The sequence below is a fragment of the Hemicordylus capensis genome, chromosome 2 (assembly GCF_027244095.1).
Source record: "Hemicordylus capensis ecotype Gifberg chromosome 2, rHemCap1.1.pri, whole genome shotgun sequence".
Classification (NCBI taxonomy): domain Eukaryota; kingdom Metazoa; phylum Chordata; class Lepidosauria; order Squamata; family Cordylidae; genus Hemicordylus; species Hemicordylus capensis.
Genome location: NC_069658.1, coordinates 13976110 through 13997491, shown reverse-complemented (window position 1 = coordinate 13997491; position 21382 = coordinate 13976110). Strand labels below are relative to the sequence as shown.

Here is a 21382-nt window from a genome sequence, read left to right as displayed (position 1 = left end):
GCACCGTTTGAAGTTTACTAAACAAGCACTTACAAAACAGAGTCTCCAAACTTTGCTGTGCCCTTTGAGAACAAGCTCTCTAGTCCTCCCATTCTATTTTGGGACAAAAAGAAGCAAAAATATTTGCTGAGACTCCAACTGCCACAGTAGTTGGTGAGCAGACCCAGACCCGCCAAAGGGCACCTCAGTACTGAGCGCCCTGGTACCAAAAGGAGTCACGGATCCTGCACTGGAAATGGACCCAATACTGTCCACTTCTTTGATACCAGTTACCCAACAGAAGTCAGTGCCTCCTGATGCAACCGGTAAATCTGCATCCCCTCTAACAGACACTTTGAAAAAGAAAACAGCAGCAACACCACTAACTGTGTTGCTGGCAGGACAGCATTTGCCGAGAATTCCAAAGAAACGGCAAGCTCCAACATTCACTGAGACGTCAGTGAAACCCAAGAAGAAAAAGAAGACGACACAACCCCTGGGTTCCATGCAGGTTATATTGGTACACACAGACACAAATGGCATCAGTACTGAAACAGAATTTGAAGACCTCAGCTACAGGCACAGCAAACGCCAGATCCTCCACCTTCCACATGGGTCAAACTCGTGCTCCATAACACCTGAGACAGCACGTGCCTCAAGATCTCACACTTTCGCCAGATTACTGACCAACCTCGCCTTGCTCTCCAGAACCAGAAGGGCTGCTGTCAGACCCACGTGAGCACTTCGACTCCAAGGATCAATCCCAGAAGGGGGAGAGACACCATAGACGTTCCTATCTCCGCAATTCTGATCAGTACCGTGGAAACCCGGATTTCAAACGTGGATATATTGTTTGTTTGTTTGATTGATTTCTATACCGCCCTTCCAAAAATGGCTCAGGGTTTACACAGAGAAATAATAAATAATAAGATGGATCCCTGTCCCCAAAGGGCTCACAATCAAAAAAGAAACTCAAGATAGACACCAGCAACAGTCACTGGAGGTACTGGGACTAGTGCTCTTTAAATTGTTCATAAAGGATCCAGAAGTTGGGGTAAGCAGCAAAATGGCCAAATTTGCACATTTAGAGTAATGAAATCCACAACAGATTGTGAGGAGCTGCAAAAAGATCTCTCCAAACTAGGGGAGTGGGCAACAAACTGGCAAATATGGTTCAATGTAAGCAAGTGTAAAGTGATGCATATTGGGGCAACCCCCCCCCACACACACACTTAACATATAAACTGATTGGATCTGAGCTGTTGGTGACTGACTAGGAGAGAGATCTTGGGGTTGTGGTGGGCAGCTCATTGAAAGTGTCATCTTGGCAGTTGTGAAAAAGGCTAATTCCATGCTAGGAATCATTAGGAAGGGGATTGAAAAGAAAAATGCTAATATTATAAATGCCCTTATAAAAATCAGTGGTGTGTCCACATCTGGAGTATTGTGTACAGCTTTGGTCACTGTATCTTAAGAAGGATATTCTAAAACTGGAAAAGATGCAGAAGATGGCAACCTGAAGCACCTACCTTGTGAGGCTAGGCTTCAATATCTGGGGCGCTTTACCTTGGAAAAGAGGTGACTAAAGGGAGACATGATCGAGGTGTATAAAATTATGCATGGAGTGGAGAGGGTGGACAGAGAGAAATCTTTCTCCCTCTCTTACAACACTAGAACCAGGGGTCACCTCATGAAACTGAAGGTCAGGAAATTTAGGACCGACAAGAGGAAGTACTTTTTCACACAGCACATAATTGATCTATGGAATTATTTGCCATGGGATGTGGTGATGGCCACCAGCTTGGATGGCTTTAAAAGTGGCTTAGACAAATTCATGGAGGACAGGTCTATCAATGGCTACTAGTCTGTGGCTGTGTGCCATCTCCAGCCTCAGAGGCACGGTGCCTCTCAGTACCAGTTGCAGGGGAGCAATAGCAGGAGAGAGGGCACACCTCTTGCCTGTGGGCTCCCCAGAGGCATCTTGTTGGCCACTGTGTGAAACAGGATGCTTGGCTAGATGGGCCTTGTGACTGATCCAGCAGGGCTGTTCTTACAGGTGAAACTCGGAAAATTAGAATATCGTGCAAAAGTCCATTAATTTCACTAATGCAAATTAAAAGGTGAAACTGATATATGAGACAGACGCATTACATGCAAAGCGAGATAAGTCAAGCCTTAATTTGTTATAATTGTGATGATCATGGCGTACAGCTCATGAAAACCCCAAATCCACAATCTCAGAAAATTAGAATATTACATGGAACCAAGAAGACAAGGATTGAAGAATAGAACAATATCGGACCTCTGAAAAGTATACAGTGTACTGTGCTTGATTGGCCAGCAAACTCGCCTGACCTGACCCCATAGAGAATCTATGGGGCATTGCCAAGAGAAGGATGATAGACATGAGACCAAACAATGCAGAATTGCTGAAGGCCGCTAATGAAGCATCCTGGTCTTCCATAATACCTCATCAGTGCCACAGGCTGATAGCATCCATGCCACGCCGCATTGAGGCAGTGATTGCTGCAAAAGGGGCCCAAACCAAGTACTAAATACATATGCATGCTTATACTTTTCAGAGGTCCGATATTGTTCTATTCTTCAATCCTTGTCTTCTTGGTTCCATGTAATATTCTAATTTTCTGAGATTGTGGATTTGGGGTTTTCATGAGCTGTACGCCATGATCATCACAATTATAACAAATTAAGGCTTGACTTATCTCACTTTGCATGTAATGCGTCTGTCTCATATATCAGTTTCACCTTTTAATTTGCATTAGTGAAATTAATGGACTTTTGCACGATATTCTAATTTTCCGAGTTTCATCTGTATGTTCTTACCTAGAGAGTTTTTATTGTGTTCAAGCAGAAGGAGAAGCTTACATGTTTCTACAGAAGCATCCAACTCCATAGTGGTGGAAACTTTGCAAATGAAATCCAGGGCTAGGTCAACAGCCAACCTGGTGATTCGGAGGACAAAAAGACAGACATTTTTGGCAGTTGCTTGTACTCTGTGACAGCATTACGCTTAAATATCACCAACTATCAGGCTTACAATGCCAGATATAATCACTTCTTGTGGGAGAAAATGGCCCCCTTCCTTGACCTGTTGCCACCAGATAAAAGAGATCCTGCTAAAGTGTTACTTAAGGAAGCTGCACAGTTTGCCAAACATGAGCTGTATTCAGCTAGACATTCTGCAGAATGTGCTGCCAAGCTGATGGCCACTTTTATAACCATTAGAAAGCATGCTTGACTATGCTTGCCAGCTCTCACCTTCGAAGCCCACTCCAGAAGTGAAGACCTCCCATTCGAGGGAGACATGCTGTTCCAGGAGAAAACTGATGACACACTTCAGAAGGTGCAGAAATGGGAAAGCACAGCTAGATCCATGCATTTTCAGTCTGCTACCACACGCTTTCTGAAACAGTCTAGAATAGATGGCCACAGAGCCAGTCCTCGAGATTAACCTCACAAACTATGCCCTCTGAGCTCTCCTTTCGTACCCAATGCTACTATGCCAACAAGTGTCAGCAGTATGGCACAAACAAGACCACTTATCAGAAACAAAGGCCCTCCACTTACTCAAAAAACTATGACTCTCATTTCAACCCCCAGAGAACATGTCTGGCCCCATATTTACCTACATAGGAGAGCATTACCATCAGTCACTCGGTTCTCAACATAGTCTTCATAGGCTATGCCCTAGAATTTACCAGCATTCCACCCTACTCCCCTGTTGTCACCACAACTCCAACCACCGCGCTTCAGGAGGAGGTGGAATCTTTTCTACAGAAGGATGCCATAGAGGAGGTTCCACAAAATTCCTGAAAGGGTTTCTACTTCCCAAATTTCACTGTGCCAAATCACGATGGGGGCTTACGCCCAATTCTAGACCTGCAGAACTCAATAGTTACATCACCTACAAATGGTCCACATGATCTCAGTATCTCAGTATCCACCCTATCTCTGTTAGAAAGAGGAATGTGGCTAGCCTCAATCAACCTCAAAGATGCGTATCATCACCTTTCCATCCGCCTTCATCACAAGAAATTTCTCTACTTCCAAGTGATGTCAGAGACATATAAATTCATGGCATTACCCTTCAGGCTGGCATCTGCCCCCAGGGTATTCACAAAATGTATGGCACAAGTGGTGGCACACCTATAGCAGTCAGGCATCCATGTAACTATACAACTGGCTTGTAGCTGGAGACTCTCCAGGAGATGTATAATCTGCTCTCCAAAGGACCAGAGGACTCTCAGAGGACCTCTGGCTCTGTGTAAATTACAAGAAGTCCCATCTCGTGCCCATGAGCGGTTTTGTTTTCTCGGTCTCATCTTCAATTCTGTGCATGCCTGGATCTTCCCACTGGATGACAGGAGCTGGACCTTAGTATCATTAGCCAGATGCTTAGCAACAGGCAGCACTCACACAGCAAAGGATATCCACCTCTTGGGCTATATGGCAGCCATCATTCGTGTCCAGCCTTATGCCCACCTCAGGATGTGTCCTCTGCAGTGCTGATTTCTAGACAGTTTCTGTCCTCAGATGGACTGCCAGAATGTCCACCTCTATCCCCCAAGCAAGCACTGAGAAACAGTAACCTGGTGGACCTCTGTCTCTCATCTTTTCTCAGGGAACCCTTTCCACCTGGCAATCCCTTGCCTTGTACTCACTACAGGTGCTTCAGAGTATGGATGGGAAACTCACCTGAGAGACTTCCCCCTAAAGGGTCACTGGCATGGGTCAGAAAAGACCACACACACAAATTACCTGTTGCTTCTTGTTATTTTCAAGACTATGAAAGGCTTCCTACCATTCTATATACAGTGAACAGCTTCTTGGAGAAAACCAAACTTCTTCTTTGTCTCCTATGAAGGCATCCGGAAAGGCTCTCACGTCTCCTCACAAACCCTTTTGAGATGGATAGTGCACACTATACAGGTCTGCTATGACATTGCTAAGAAGCCGCTTCCACAACCGCTCAAGGCACATTCCACCAGGGCAATGATCACTTCGGCAGCATTCAACAGGGCACTACCTTTGGAAGTGATTTGCCAGGCAGCAACATGGGCTTTGCCCAACTCCTTTATTCAACACGATGGCCTTGGTGCATGAGCATGACAAGATAAAGTCTTTGGCAAGGCTGTTCTACACTCACTCTTCTTCTATTTAGAACCCACCTCCAGGTAAGATAGCTTGTTATGTGCCCAGAAGTGTAAAGAACAGAGACCACATTGAAGAACAACAGGGTGCTTACCGCCGTGAGTCTGCTCATGGTGGACTCCAAACGGAGGGGATGAGGAGATGCGCAGCTGCAAATAGGGATTGGGGAGCCTGGGAAGCTCCAGCGTGGTGTCTGCACAGGCATAGAGCCCAGAAATGTAAATATACAGATGGCCACTAGAAGCTAGAAACCAGTTGTCTCTGCTGAATAAACACGCAGTCACAAGCCTAGACTGTTTGCTGCATTGTCGTGTGTGAAATAGCCACAGGGGTATTGAGCTCGGAGCAGGATGGTGTCAGGGAAGAGACAGTCATGTCCAGAGTGGCAGCTGTGGCTACCAGAGAGGAACAAGGCTGATAGGAGAAGACACCAGGAGGAGGAGTACTTGGGTTAATAGACTGCTTCCTATCTGTTCTGAGGCACCAGCAGGGAAGCTGTGGAGGCAAGTTGGGTGGGTTACACCCAAGGGCTCATCACCTTGGTGAATTGAGTTTGCGTGTGAACTTTCATGGGAACATAAGAAACGGCCTTATACCGAGTCAGATTATTGGTCCATCTTGCTCAGTATTGTCTACACAGACTGGCAGCAGCTTCTCTAAGGTTGCAGGCAGGAATTTCTCTCAGCCCTCTCTTGGAGATGTCGTTGTGGGGGACGGGGCTTGGAATCTTCTGCATGCAAGCATGTGTGTGCTCTTTCCCAGCAGCCACATCCCCCCCCAAAGGGGAATATCTGTCAGTGTTCACACATATAGTTTCTTGTTCAAATGCAAACCAGGGTGAACCCTGCTTAGCAAAGGGGACAATTAATGTTTTGCTACCACAAGACCAGATCTTCAGAGGCCTGTTCCACACAGCTGCAATTAAGTTGCAGGGCTGGCTCAGGGTAGGCATCAGACGTTGGCCAACTTGGGCTCTGGTCAAGGGCCTCTGGTCATCAGAGGGCCCATGCCTGACCCCTGAGGCCCTGGTAGAAAAAGATGGCAGCCACCAATGCAGCTGCTGAGAAAAGCTCCAAATTGCTGCTGCTGCTGCCAAAGTAAGCCCCGCTTGAGCCTTTTGGAGGACTTACTGAAGCAGTGGTGGAGGACTCGGAGCACTTTATAGCAGTTGTGCTGGTGGCCGCCATCTTCCCTTACTTATAGTCTTACTTATAGAGACCCTGCAATGGTATTCATCCGAAGGCCTCCATAAACCTGCCTAAGGCCTTTTGGCTGCCTTGGGTGATGGTTAAGCTTGTTGTTCCTTGCATGTTGTTGAATAAGCGGACAACAGAGTTATGAGGGAGGAAATTATGTCCTCTCCTCCCCTACTGAAAGGTTCCCAACCAGGGGTTTCCAACCTTGGGTCTCCAAGTGTTGGGGATGATGGGAGTTGCAGTCCAACATCATCTAGAGACCAGAGGTTGGGAACCCCTGCTCTGTACAGCTGGACTGAGTCCCAAGCCCTATTCTCACATTATGTTCAACACTTATACAGTGCATGTTCAGTGTACACAGGTACAGCTCTTCACACATTAGGTTGAACACAGGTACAATAGTGCATTTGCTAGCTGTAGCATGCATTTGATGGGCCTGTACCCAGGTTCATGTTTTAAATGAAAGCAGGTATACTCATATTTCACATGAAAACATGTATGAGTGTACAGACACCTGTACACTCATACAAGAGAATGTCTGAATGGGGCTCCAAAGGGAGGGATATCAAAGTAAACAAAAGGGGGCTTGCTTGGCCCCACAACTCGGATCCTCTTCTCCCAAGGGTTTGGGGTGCAGAGTGAGGAATTGTGCTCTTCGAGAGGGATAGTCCAGTTAGCCTATAGCCCCAGGCGCCTACCTCTACTCCCAGGTTGGTTGAGTTGACCCTGTACAGTTCATGAGAAATGACAAATCCTGCAACCGCTCAAATACTGAATTCCAAACAGAGAATGCAAATTGATACTAAATCCATTAGCATAAACTTTATTGATTTGCATGCAATTCAGCTTAAAAAAAAATTTTTTTTTTGGTCAGTTGCAATGCCTGAACTGTCCTGGCTGTAGGATCGAGCCAAGAGTAGCTCCACTTACTTCAGCCTGACCTCCACATTTATAAGGAGATGACTTATTAATGGTGTTAGTGGCAGATCCAACATTACTAATTGATGCAGCCAATTTGTTTCCTCTGAATCAAAGTTTAATCAGGCAAGCTGGCCTCAAGGATTTTGAATGAGAGAGAGAGAGAGGAAGGGAGGGTTGGGGGGAGAGATGCCAAGAGCTGAGAGGAAGGGGCACCTGAAAATGAAGAGGCCATGTATAATGGAGGAGAAATATGTTGCTCTGAGTCTTGTGCAAATGCAGGCCTTGGCTACTTCAGGACTCTTTTTAGGTGGTGATGTGACAGGGTTGCCAACCATTCTGTATTAGTCAGGACATCCCGTATTTCTGGGGGAAAGTGGTCATCCCATCCGGGGTGCCGTTTCCCCCATATTTTGGCTCCCCACCCTCCCTACCTTCCTAGGTGAGGGAAGCCCCTGCCTGCCCCACCCACCCCCACTCCTGGATGGCTCCGTGGGGCTGGCGCTCCTCTGCGTGGTGGCGCAAGGCTGAGTCAGGCAGAAAGGAGCTGCTGCACCCAAGGCAAGTTGGAGGCAACAGTGGCTCCAATCAAAGACACCGCCGGGAGAGGCAAGAGCAGCAGAAGGACCCGTTCTGCCGCTTCCAGTTGTGCCCAGCAACCACTCGGGTCCTGCTGCACCTCCTCACCTCTCCACTTGGGTGCTGAAAAACAGCCCCCTCCCTGAGATTCAGGTGTGGAGCAGCGAGACATGCAAGAGCCCCTGCTTCTTCTCTCCAGCTACTGCCTGCCTGCAGTGGCATGTGTTTACCTCCGTGCCCCCTCCTGCAGCCTGCCTGTGAACAGGAGGCTGTAAGCCCCCTGGGACCCTGCCCCTGAGATGTCCGTACCCTGGACGCCCTCCGCCCCAGACCCACCCATCCCGACTTGTGTCCCTTATCCGGGCAATGGAATGTTGGCAACCCTGCGTGACCACCTTGCCTTTTCATGCTGTGAGCTTCTTAGGAGGACAGTTTTCAATGTGTGCCCCTGGTCTCTAAGTCAAAAAAGCCTGCATTGGTGCAGGACTGGAGAAAAAGGAGTGCAACTCTTGGTCACCCCCAAGTCGGGAGTGGCCCTATTTTGAGGCAAGGTGAGGCTGTTGCCTCAGGCGGTAGATGACTAGGGAGTTGACAGGGTGCAAGCTTCCCCATGCCATCACCACTGGAGCAGCTCCTTAGGCCTAACCTAACCCTTGCAAACTTTGCAAGGAGCATGAGGAGAGAAGAGGAGGCAACCGGTCACCTGGAGAGAGGAGGCAGTTACTGGCAACCTTCCCTCCTCCCTGTCCCCCCTGTGCTTTCAAAGCTTGCAAGAGTTGGATTCTGAACCACCAGGAGCATGGGGTAAGGCAACATTTCGTGCCTTGCCTCAGCATTGCAATATCTTGAGCCACCCCTGCTCCAAACTGTGGGGTTAGTGCACATACTTTGCAGGGAGCTGCCCGTCTAAGCAACAGGTGTGCTTGCTGTTTCTGTGGCACTTCACATCTCGCCAGCATGGCTTGCGGAGGCGGGGAGGCTCCGTGCCTACTAAGGAGCCATGTGCTGCTATCCCCATTGTTCCCAATGGGAATAGCAGTGGGAGTGTGAGGACAGAAGGCATGGGGCTTCCCCGCCTTCACAAGCACAAGTGCTGCGGAAGCAGCGAGCACACCTGCTGCTTAGACAGGCAACTTGCTGCACAGTATGTGGGTCAGTAGAGCTGGTTGCAGGGCAGCACAACTTCGGTCCTCCAACTGTTGTTGGCCTACAACTCGCATTAGTCCAGAATCCAGCAGCCAGGTTGGTCTCTGGGTCATCTCGGAGAGACCATATTGCTACTGCATTGAAAGATCTACACTGGCTGCCGATAAATTTCTGATAAAGTTCACCCAGGCTTTTAATTAGATACTGTTTTAATTGTGTTTTAATTGTTTTAACTTTTAAATTTTAATTGTTGAAATTTTTAAAATCTTTTTATTGGTTGTTTTTATTCTCTTATTTATTCACCCAGAGAACTTGCATTTTGGGCAGTCTAAAAATATGTTAAATACATAAAATAAACCATCCCCAGCCACAGTGGCCAATAGTCAAGGATGATGGAAGTTGTAATCCAACATCTGCAGGAGGGCCAAAGTTGTGCAGCCCAGTTCTAAAGCAAGAAGTCTCTTTCACTTGTTTTTAGGTTATGCACACATGTGTCACTTTATGTATTATTTATCATTACATTTATATACCGCCTCAAACAATCATCTCTAGGCAGTGCACACATCATTTAAAGTTGGAATAAAACTCAATAATTAAAAACAGGGCATAAAAATGATGAAACAGAGCCGTTATACATAACCAAATGCCTGGGTGAAGAGATGTGTTTTTAACACTCTCTTACAAGCTGCCATGGCAGGCATCACATTAGAAGAGGAATTCTCACTTGTATGAGCTAAAAGGGAGAGTCCTTTCAGAAGGCACTTGCCCTCTGCAGTTTTTGTGAGAACTTGTGTTTGAAAGAATAAAGGGGGGCATAAAGAAGGGTTTGGATAACTTCATGGAGGAGAGGTCCATCAATGGCTACTAGTCGGAGGGCTGTGGGCCACCTCCAGCCTCAAAGGCAGGATGCCTCTGAGTACCAGTTGCAGGGGAGTAACTGCAGGAGAGAGGGCCTGCCCTCAACTCCTGCTTGTGGCTTCCAACGGCATCTGGTGGGCCACTGTGTGAAACAGGATGCTGGACTAGATGGGCCTTGGGCCGCCTGATCCAGCAGGGCTGTTCTTATGTCCTTATGTAATCTGCAGCTCAAGCAAACGGGGGCACCTTTAGTTACTGGAAAGTTCTTAATATATTAATCTAACCGGTTAAATAGTGCAGCCCTATATATTTCTACAATGCCATCAAGATATGTGGTGCGAGAGTGATAGAAGCCAAAAAGTCAGCTCCCTGTCACCATGGAGGTTACAATTCCGATGTGGCCGCTGGAGGATACCATGCAGGACGGGGAAGAAAAATAAGTCAGTATAACGGGATGAACATGAGTGAATGCTCGTGTGCCTACTTCAGCTTAGTTTCTGTTGGCGAAGTGGGCTAGTGAATCGCAGAAAAGGTACCAGTTCATCATGATACGCTCACTGACCCTTGGCAAAAAAAGTGACTGAAGGAAGAGAGGCAGGAAGTACCAAGTGGGTGTTCTGGAAGGGATGTCTCAGCAGAGGAGCAGGAAAGGAAAATGGACAGGTTGGCTTTTAAAATAAGCTTGGTTTGGGATAAGTTCTCAAACTTGGATCCTCAGCAACATGACTCCCATCATCTCCTGCCACAATGGCTTTTTCTAGGGATGATGGGAGTTGTAGTCTAACATCATCAGGGGACCCACTTTGAGAACCCCTAGTTTAAGAGAACAGGAGATTTGGGGCAGGTGAAGGAGGCAGGATTGGCAAGAGTGAAATGCAAAGATTATTGGAAGGCAGGGCGCCTGCAGCTTAAAACTCACCACTGCTGTGCACTCACCAGGTGGTTGTAGGCAAGCCTCTGTCTCAGTCTCAGTCCCCCAACTGTAACATGGAGATTGTAATATTGGCCTACCTGACAGGGTTGTTGTAAGATCTCTGTAACAATATGATGTATGCGAAGCACTCTGAAATAGGAAAGCTCTATATAAATGCTATGTAAGTAAAGCTGTAATCCTGTGCATGCTTACTTGGGAGTAAAGTGCTCCAATCATAGCAAGACTTACTTCTAAGTAAACATGCATAGGATGGGGCTGTAAGACTGTAATAAGGGGGGAAAGGGCAAAAAGATACGGTGAGGGCAAAGTTAAAGGAGCTTGTGCTGGATTTGGAAGAGGATGGGGTGCCAGTGGAGAGACCTGAAGGGGAGCATCCTGTGGTCTGCGGCAGGGAGAGGTGAAGGATGCTCATATGATAAGGTAGCAGTTGGGTGGTACTCTATGGAGTTCTCCACACCACAGGCTTTACCACAAGTTTTCTACAAGGCTCTACTGTGAACTCAAAGTTATCCCAAAAACCCTATGCAAAAAGTGGATTTTTTTTTGCCCCAGATATAAATAGGGCTGCACTCTAGCATGCAGTTAAAAACCCAAATTGTGTGTGAAGTGCTTCCCGATAGCTTCCTGAGACTTCGGGGTAAATCTGCCTGATATGTGAATGCATCCCCTCCATTCCGGAGGAGATGTATGCTAAAGGGCTTTAAAAGCCCTACGTGGAAAACTTCTGTCTCCTTGGCCTCATCCATGTGGAAAGGCTGGAGCGGTGGGGGGGAGCCCAGCAACTCTTTGCAACTGTCTGTCTGCCTCTCCTAGGACTGCTATATTCTGGCCTTCCAAATCCAGGTGCCTAATCTGCATATATTATGTAAATTGGCTTGAAAATAATTTTTGAGCAGAATAGTGACTGCACGTTTTGCTCCATAACTCCGCTTCTACAAGGGCTAGAGCTTAGCTTTAAATACACACACACACACACACACACACACACACACACACACACACACACACACACACACGCTGAAATCCAGGCGAATCTGGACGGGCTAAGCAATCTGGGTGAGATGCTTAAAATCCAGGTGAAACCCGAAATCCCGTGGGACGTGGCAACTCTAGCCTCTCCATACACAGCTGGGTCTCGCTTCTGGAGTGCCACTGTCTGCACTGGACTAGATCATGTTTCTGTTTCAATTGGTGAGCAAGGGAGTGTGTGTGGGGGTGTGTGTTTCACCCAAGCCTGACCTCCACCTGGCCAATGTGTTGTGGCCTCCTCCAGATCTCCCCGCAGCATGCAAACGCTTCCTTCTTGTGGGAGTTCACTCCCTGTACGCTGGCAAAGTATGAACGAGTCCTTTCCAAAGAGAGTGGAGAGAGGCCGTGTGGTGCTGCACTGCGCTCTGCAGTGACAGTAATGCACAGGATTACAGAGCAAAGATAGATTTTACTGGAAAGATGAAAGGAAATGGCATCTTTAATAATTTAACTTGGGCAGTTTGAAGGGAGCCGCCAGGTTGTGGTCTTGGTGCCGTCAGAAGAATCCCCACCATCTGTTCCTGGAAATCTGACTGGCTCCACCACCCAGCCAGAAAGACCACGGGAGGCTCCGTTTTCTCATTAAAAAGGGACAGTGGGTACTCCGCCGTGTCTAGACCAGGGTGAAAGGTTAAAACACTACAATCCCTGGAACATGTTAAAGTGATATCCTTGGCCAAACGGGAGGGAACATATGATAGAAAAATGTAAATGGATAAATAAAAACTAATCAATAAAGCTGGAACTGACGCAGGCAGATGAGAGCTGTTCTTTCTGTCTCCCCTGTTAATAACAGTTGAATCCAGCGTTATCTTTTACCGCTATGACTTACGTTTTAATTTGTAAATGGCTTTGCAGCTTTTGCACTGGGAGGTTTTTGTTTCACTTTGCACCTATGGGGCAGAGTTGGACACAGAGAGTGACTTGCCCATGGGCAAGCAGCGAGTCATTGGCAAAAGTGGCATAGCCTCTCCCAACCAGGGACAAAATATTAGCTGTTGCATTGCACATTCTCTGCTCAACTTCTGAGGAACTTTTGAGGATCAAACTATACATTATGTTAAATATGCAATTTTGGACCCGAGTGTTTTTTCATTGACATAGCAGTTATGGGAAGGGGGGGATTATTAGGCGCAGGACTGTGGTGCACAGGGAAGGGTATTTCAGCCTTTCACGTCATGCCACAGCTGTCCAGAACATGCCCCCCCTCAAAATTTAATCCCAGAAAAGAACCTCCTTTTGGAGTCAATGGCTGACATATAGAGCAAGGATGCACCAGTGTAGCAAGAGAGCAGCCTAAGAGAACTTCCAGGACTGTGCCACCCTCAGGGACACATTTTAAGGTGGCACAGAGAGCTTCCTGGGAAAGGGGAGGGAGTCAGAATTGCCACTTCCCCAACTGCACCAGTGCAATGAGTTGGGAAGTTCTGTTAGGTTGCTGTCTCGTTGCACCAGTGCATCCTTGCTCTGTTGGTCCGGCAGTGCATACTGTAGATGCTTCCCTGCTAACTGAGCAAAGAGGCACTTTTTAAAAATGGCAATTATCTTTATTGGGGCGGGGGGCAATTGGCCCTATGCATCCCCAGCACAGCATCCCTCCAGTGGCAGTTGTTGGTGTTTATTTTTTAGATTGTGAGGCCTTTGAGGACAGGGAGCCATTTTATTTATTTACACCTATGTAAACCGCTTTGGGAGCTTTTGTTGAAAAGCGGTATATAAATCTTTGTTGTATTCATATTCCCTTCCAGGGCTAATAGCGGTTTCAGGTGCAATTGTTCATTGGGAACACAGTGCGAAAAGAAAGAGGTAAATACTCCTCTCCAAGTGCTGAGGTCCTGATCCTAATCCTTCCATCCTATGGCTGCTATTTAAATTTAGCAAAATAACTGCACATGACCAAACCTGCATGGTACGTAACAGCTAGTTATACCCTGACAGAAAAGTCTTCCTTGCTTTGCCCTTGAACCTACTGGCTGACATACAGAGCAGGGATATCACAGCTTAGAAAGAGAGCAGTTGAACAGAACTTCCCAACTAATTGCACCAATGCACTGAGGAAAGGGCAATTTTTGATGCCTTTTCCTTTCCCAGGAACCCGTCTGTGGCCCAAAAATATGTCCCAGAGAGCACAATCCTCAGGGACATATTTTTTAGATGGTATGGAAGACTCCTGAGAAAAGGGAGGGTGTCAGCAATTGCGCCTTCCCCACTGCACCAATCCAGTTAGTTGGGAAGTCCTTTTAGGCTGCTTTCACTGTACCAGTGCTTTCTTGCTCTGAATGTTCGCCACTGCATCAAAATTCCTTTATTTGTTTATAATGCCATATTTCCCCCTAAATGCATTATTAGCAACAGCAATAGCACTTACATTTATATACCGCTCTATAGCTGGAAGCTCTCTAAGCGGTTTACAATGATTTAGCATATTGCCCCCCAACATTCTGGGTACTCATTTTACCGACCTCGGAAGGATGGAAGGCTGAGTCAACCTTGAGCCCCTTGGTCAGGATCGAACTTGTAACCTTCTGGTTACAGGGCGGCAGTTTTACCACTGCACCACCAGGGGCTCTTATTAGTGTATTAACTGGTACGGAGTTGTTATGAAATGCATTGGTTTGAAATGCTCATGTTATAAACTGCTGTTAATACAATCTTATGTGGAAAGACGGCATGGTTTACAGACAGACCAAGGCTGAGAAACCTACCTTCTGGATAGATGTGTTCCAATTAGCAAGACACCATGAAAATGAGAAACAGGAGTGGTTGTTAGACAGCCAGCATCTCTAGCTAGCAAAGGGATGTTTTAAGATGGGGTGGACAGACTGAAGGCTTCTGGGATCTGCCCCCCCCCACACCTGAGCCTTGAGGGCTACCTGTACAAGGTAGCAGCCTGGGGACATGGAGTCAGTCACCAAATGGTGTTAACTGGTTTGCACATCTTCAGGTTGTAGGTGGTAGTGGTGGAGGGTTCTCTGTGTGTGTGTGTGTGTGTGTGTGTGTGTGTGTGTTGTATTCAGAGCCAGTGAATAAACTATGCACTGTCCCTTTAAGTGTAGTCCGGAGGCTGCCTCGTCTTCCGTTGCCCTAGAAGTAACCCTGCTGCAGGCCTATGTTAGAAACCTGTCATGAAGCTTATGTTTAAATGCCATCATCTGTAGCCCCAACCTTTTGATCACGGAAATGGCTGCCATCACACTTACAGTATTTGCCTATTCAGCCAAAAGCCGTAATTGTGAAGGTCGTGGGGAGGCTTCTTGATGTGAAAGTGCTGGGGCAGGACTTCTGGGTGCATGCTGGGGCACTGTACAAGAATATAGCATCCCTTTTGTTTCCATGTCTGAACAGGGCTTGAGTGGTCAAGATTCAACAAACAGACATGCTTGAACAGCCCCTCTCAGAAGGGAAGATCAGGACCCACAGAAAGCTAGCAGGTCAGAGACCCTTCTCCTGCATATCTGGGAATATGTATATACAGGAACCATTTAGTCATGCAACTTTCTCACATTCATCTCTTCTTCCCAGTAACTCAGGACAGTATACATGGTTACTCTGCTGTTTATCATCACAACAACCCTGTGAGGTAGAGGAGAGTGGGGCAGGGGCACAGATAGGCTCATGGTGGCCCCTCCCACTGCCTGCCTTTGTGGTGACCCCCATGCTGGCCACGCCCCCTGCACTGACATACAAAAGCACCTTGACGCAGGGGACATGGCCCACACTGGGCCTGGGAGTGCTAGCAGTTGGTTTCCCCCAGCTGGCAAGGCAAGCACTTTGTTTGCTGATTGGGTGCTCTTTTATCTCCCATCCAACCTCACTGACTGAATGGACACCAACCGCCGGCACTTCTGGGCCCGATGTCAGCTCTCCCCCCCACCCCGCATCCAAGTGTCTCTGATGTAAGTGCAGGGGGTGTGACTAGCATTGGGCTCTGAAACGCTTCCCATCTCCCTCTTGCAGAGAGCAAGAGTGCAGCAGGACAGCTGGTTGAGTACTGAGTGCAGGGGCAAGGGGTTGCCCGGCCTGAGGGGATGGCCTGGTGGCGCTCTTACACCCCGCCCTTTGACTCAGGGACACATGTCGCTCCCTTGTTCCACAGTGGCTATGCCACTGGACTGAGACTGGCCCAAGGCCACCCGGTGAGTCTAATGAACAAACAGGGATTTGAACCCAGGTCTCCCTGATACAAGTCCAACATTCTAACCCGTACACCACATTGGCCTACAATACCTTTAGTGGCCACAATGGCCTTTGTGGGCAGGGATGATGAGAGTTGTAATCCATCATCTGGGGACCCAAGTTTGAGAATCTCTGCTTTAACCACTATACCAGGCTAGCAGAACTAGGCCAAAAATATACTCACCCCCAAAAGAACAGGTGTAGTAAAGGTAAAGTGTGCCATCAAGTCGATTCTGACTCCTGGCACCCACAGAGCCCTGTAGTTTTCTTTTGGTAGAATACAGGAGGGGTTTCCCATTGGCTCCTGTATGACATGATGCCTTTCATATGAGTATGAGATGATGCCTTTCAGCATCTTCCTATATTGTTGCTGCCCGATATAGTACCAGCGGGGATTCGAACCGGCAACCTTTGCTTGTTAGTCAAGCATTTCCCCGCTGTGCCATTAGATGGTTACAGGTGTAGTAGCCATGAGAAAAGCTCAGCTATCACACTTTTATAGTTTTGCATTATGAGACCACAGCTCTCAGAATTCAAAGACATTTTTCATTTGTCACCTGGATTTCCCATCTAATCTGATTGCAAGGGAGATGTGTGAGTCCTCATCACTTCAGCCATTTTGCAGGAAGCATGGGGGGAGTGGGGAGAGAGGAAACTCAGTAATAATAATCGTGATGTGCAAAACTGTCCACCTTAATTGTCCTTGTGCAGTTCTCCTTGCTTGCCAGTCTGTAGAATAGGAGCCATTGGGGCATGCCTTAGGAAAGACAGCTGTCAGGATTAATGGGATGGATAAGAACAGTGGGCTGGTTCAAAGCATACATCTGCTGGATCTCTAGATGTGTGTGAGCATCAGCTTAACATTTTGAAGAGAGAGGGGACCACCTTTCCCAGGCTTCTCTTCTCTCTTCAAAACCCAATGCCCGTTCTATTGGCCATTACAGTGAAAAATGCTCCATCACTTCTTTATGGTTCTATCCAGATGCGAGGGTTTTGCAATTAGTATTTTGTGAGAGGTTTTTGCTTTTTTTGTCTTCCTTTCTTCCATCCTTTGTTCCAAGCCAAACAAAATAAATAAGTCCTTTTAGACCACCAGAACTGATACCGCATATCAACAGAGTTGGCAAACTGTCGAGCTTGAAACTTTTATTACTCAGATGATGTATTTTATAGCATACAGCGGTTCGGGATGTTCCATAAACAAAACTGAATTGCCATGAAGAATTGTACTCTCCCTTCCCTTAACAGTCTATTAAATGTTGCAAATGACGGGAGCACATTCTCCCTGCCCGCCCTCCCCTTATTACAAACATCTAAGTCTCCCCAATTCCAGAATGTTTCCCCCCCTTTTCAATATTTTTTAAACAAAAGCAATTAAAAAAAACCCCAAATGATAAATGATTAAATTAAATGTTGGTTTTCCAAACAAAATAAATACATTTTTGCAATTTTTTTAAAAAAAGCATCATTAGCACAACTCTGTGTTCTAAAAGAAATCACAGCCCCATTCTGTTTTTTGACACAGGAATTGATACCGTAAATATTAACTTGATCTGAAGATCCTAGATATATCCATATGGATGAAGTAGTAGTAATGATTAGCCAGTTTAAGAAGAAAATTAGCATTACATAAAAAAGAAGGAACAGAGACACATCCACAGGAGAAATAAGAACCAAGGACCCAATCCTATGCCTACTGGCAGTATACCCCATTGTGCAAAGGACTGTAACAGAAATAGATAGGTTTGAGTGAAGGAGGGTGTTCACACAATCCCTTGGTTTAACCACTCTTTTGTCCATGTTAGCTTGTGACCTTTTAATCAAGATGTGGGAAAATATTTTTTGCCCAGAGTTTCAGTTGCAAGGGAAATAAGCAATTCTGTTACATTTCCATCTCATTCTCACTTTTGGAAAGACAAAGGATGCCTGCTAAGCAGCGTCTTGAAGAGATCTTCCAGGAAGCACAATTATTCTTCAGTCCTGCCCCCCACCCCAGCTGAAGGCCTCATTCCATCCAAATGCATATGCTCTGCCCCTTGTTCCTCTCATTAGTTGGTGATGCCAGTGGAATTATCAGCCCGAACATCTGTATATGTGTCTGTTGGGGCGGGGGGGGGCTGGATCATTTAAGTCTGTGGACCAGTGTGAGGAGGGTATAATGGCTCCCTAATGATTCAGCATGGTTAAAGCATTAAAAATATGGATCGACTCTGAACCCACCCACCCACCCACACACACACACACACACATTGCGCAAATAATATTAAAAGGCTGGAGTCGAGATTCTAATACATAGCAGTCCAGATTAATTAACTCATAATAATATGCAAATGAATGTTTTAGGATTGTGAGAATGCACTTGCCAAACATTTTGGAAGAATGGAGAAAAGCCCCCACAACCACCTTTTCCTAGTTTACAGAAACCCATTTACAGAACAAAAGGATGGCTAAAGGTGTTCTTAGACGATGCGCATTAGCTATTCCTGGCAAGGCAGATGAACGTGTAGTGAGTTGGATCTTTGGAAACATTGTGGTGACTGTGAGAACAGAGTGGGCTGGGTGGCCTTTATTCCAGATTAGCATTCAGCATGAAAAAGACAGTTACCTTGAGAATTTGTGCAGTTATAAGATTGCCAAGGAGGCTGCTTTAGTCAGTCTAAGGTGGTCAGTTAAAAAAAAGAGGACCGGCTAACATTAGAAACACTCACAAAAAGAAAGAGGAGCCATTCCCCTCCACCGCAATACACTTAGATACTCATTACTTCCTGGTGTGGAAAAGCGAAAGCCAGCCACTGAATTTCCTTCTGCACCAATATACTTCTACGTCTGTCTCTCTAGCAGAGCCAGTTTCCAGCATCCCCTTACACTCTGATGCAGGGATAGCCAACCTGAGGCTCCCCACCACTTCAATATTGGACTTCAGTTCCCACCATCCCTAGCTGCAATGCCTTGTGTGACCAGCAAACAAAACCCAGGGTGGGGCAATGCGAATAGGAGCATGTTTGATTCTTAATGGCTGGAGTTCACCAAGGGCAGGAACTAGGCCTAACTCCCTACCCCAGTAATATCCCCAAGACGACTTTCTCCCATATACGTCAATGTGGGGAAAAGGGAACTGACAGGATTCCTCGAGTGCAGTGTGTCTCTGTTCACCCTCCAGTTGCCCCTCCCTGGGTCCCTGCTGCGTACAGGGCTCCATTCCACACCCATCGTAATGACGAGCATTTTGCTATGCTCATATAGACATGGAAGAACTTTTAAAAACTTTCTTCTTCAGTTCAGGAGGACAAGAGAAGCCTCTTGAATAAGAACCTGCAAATTGGTGGGGTTTGCAGAATGTGCTCCCCACACGTCAACATAAATATATGCAACCTTATCTGGCCGTTTATCCAAATCTGTCAGATCCTCAAACAGTTGGAAATGTAACTTTGCTGAGGATCATCTCATATACATAGTAAAAGAGTCCAGTGGGATAAAATTGCTTTCTAAATGGCAAAGTGGGTTGGTAGACGGAATTCTTAAGGCAGCAGGCAGAGACCATGTCAAAAACGTTTTTTTAATTTTTTGACCATGTCAAAAACCTGGTGGCTCTGCTTTTTTTCTGTCCCTCTTCCCCATTCTGGGTGTTTGCTTATGGCGCTCTGTGGAGGCCATTCCAACTCAACTGAAGCTCCAGATGCATGAACAGCATGCCTGTGGCATTTTGCTTTATGCCATCATTTAAGGGCCGAGCTAAACAATAAGGTTGTTCTCACGACCATTGCAGCCTGGCGGGGAGGGAGGGAGTGGGGGGAAGGCAATCCAGATCCTTGTATTCCTCCCAGATGATCCAGTTCCTTGTATGCAGTGCATGGCTTGGGCGCCCACACAATAAGGTTGCCAACTGTCCCACACTGCGCAGGATGTCCCGACTTCCTACGGGGAAATGCTCGTCCCTCTAGGGCAGGCATCCCCAAACTGCGGCCCTCCAGATGTTGCTGAACTACAACTTCCAGCATACCCAGCCACAAAAAATTTGTGTCTAGGGATGCTGGGAGTTATAGTTCAGCAGCATCTGGAGAGCCGCAGTTTGGGGATGCCTGCTCTAGGGACTAAAAAAATCCCACTTTTTAAACTGTTCTTTTGACCTTTTTCTGACTTTTAAAACTTAAAAAAAACAAAACTTTTCAAGCTGCCGTCGCTGTGCAGTAGCAATAGCAGCCAGTCAGCCATCATCCACCACCACCACCAGGTAAGTGTGCTTGGCAGCTGTCACCTGGGGCCAAGACAAGCCCCGCCCCTAGCCCCCCCCCCAGCATTCCAATTGCAGCCAATACAATGTTGGCAACCCGACCACATGATCCACGCTGCTCTGGGCAGTGTGGATTTCTGGAGGCCAGGAAAACACAGCCTGGCCTCCCGAGATCCTGCACGAGGAGCCCGGTGCATGGAGGGATTGCCTCTCAAGTTGAGCACTCTCGGCACCCGGCTCAAAGGCTGCTCGCGTTCATGCAGCCTGAGCTCACACAGCCCGAGCAGACACACAACTGGGGACCTGGGTAAAAGGGCACACTCTTTTATTTTACATTTATTTTAAAAAGACCATACATCTGCACCATCTTTGTTTGCGCAAGTGCTACAACCTCCAAATAGGCTGCCGTACCAGAGGGGGAAGGCCTGAACGGGCTGAAGAGCCGGCTGAATGGGCCAGTTTGGGAGGCAATGATGCCGGTGGGGGGAGGGGGAACCCCCGTGGACCCCCCGCCACCTAGAGCAAGTTCCCCAGAGGGGCTAAGTTCTAAAATATATATACTATTTTTTAAAAAAAATCACAGACCCCCCCCCCGACCGCACCAAACAGGTGGGGGAGAGTTTGACGGAGGTGCCGGACCGAACTGGCCTGATCTGCTTTTGAACCGAACTGGGCCAGCCGGTTCTGTGCACACCCCCAGTATTGCATACACAAACCATTTTGTGTCATGTGTCAGGCGATAGCATGGTTCCTCCTGCTGTGTTCCATTCAGTGCTAATTTAGATCTCCATAGATGAATGGAGCAATTAAAATATCAGTCATGCGAGATGCTACATATAAATTATAGTCCTGAATGGGCAGTAGATGCCTGTGAAGGAATCACTCCTTCCCATTATGTTTTATTGTTTGCTTGTTTTGTTTTGACACTCTTTTACTGATGTCTCTGTCTGTTATTTGAGTCCCATCTCCCACCCACCTGCCCATTTCATTTACCACACTATGTGGCAGCAGAAGGTTGGGACTGAGGGCCAGCTGCAGCCAAGCCCTCACTATGCTGTTATCATGGGATGAGCACAGACAAGTTGTTCATAGGAGGCCAGGAGGAACCCCAGGCCTGAAGAGCCAAGTAATGGGACCAAATCCATTAAGGTTGGGTCCAGGGCC

General features: G+C 47.1%; 1 long non-coding RNA gene across 4 annotated transcripts in view; it reads left to right on the top strand.

Annotated features, from left to right (window-relative positions):
* Positions 1-21382, top strand: part of LOC128344136 (uncharacterized) — a 44149-nt gene that overhangs the window by 16725 nt on the left and 6042 nt on the right. For all 4 annotated transcript variants that reach the window (XR_008315692.1, XR_008315691.1, XR_008315694.1 and 1 more), the window contains exon 3: positions 15157-15242. This is a non-coding gene — a long non-coding RNA (uncharacterized LOC128344136). The remainder of the gene's footprint in view (positions 1-15156; positions 15243-21382) is intronic.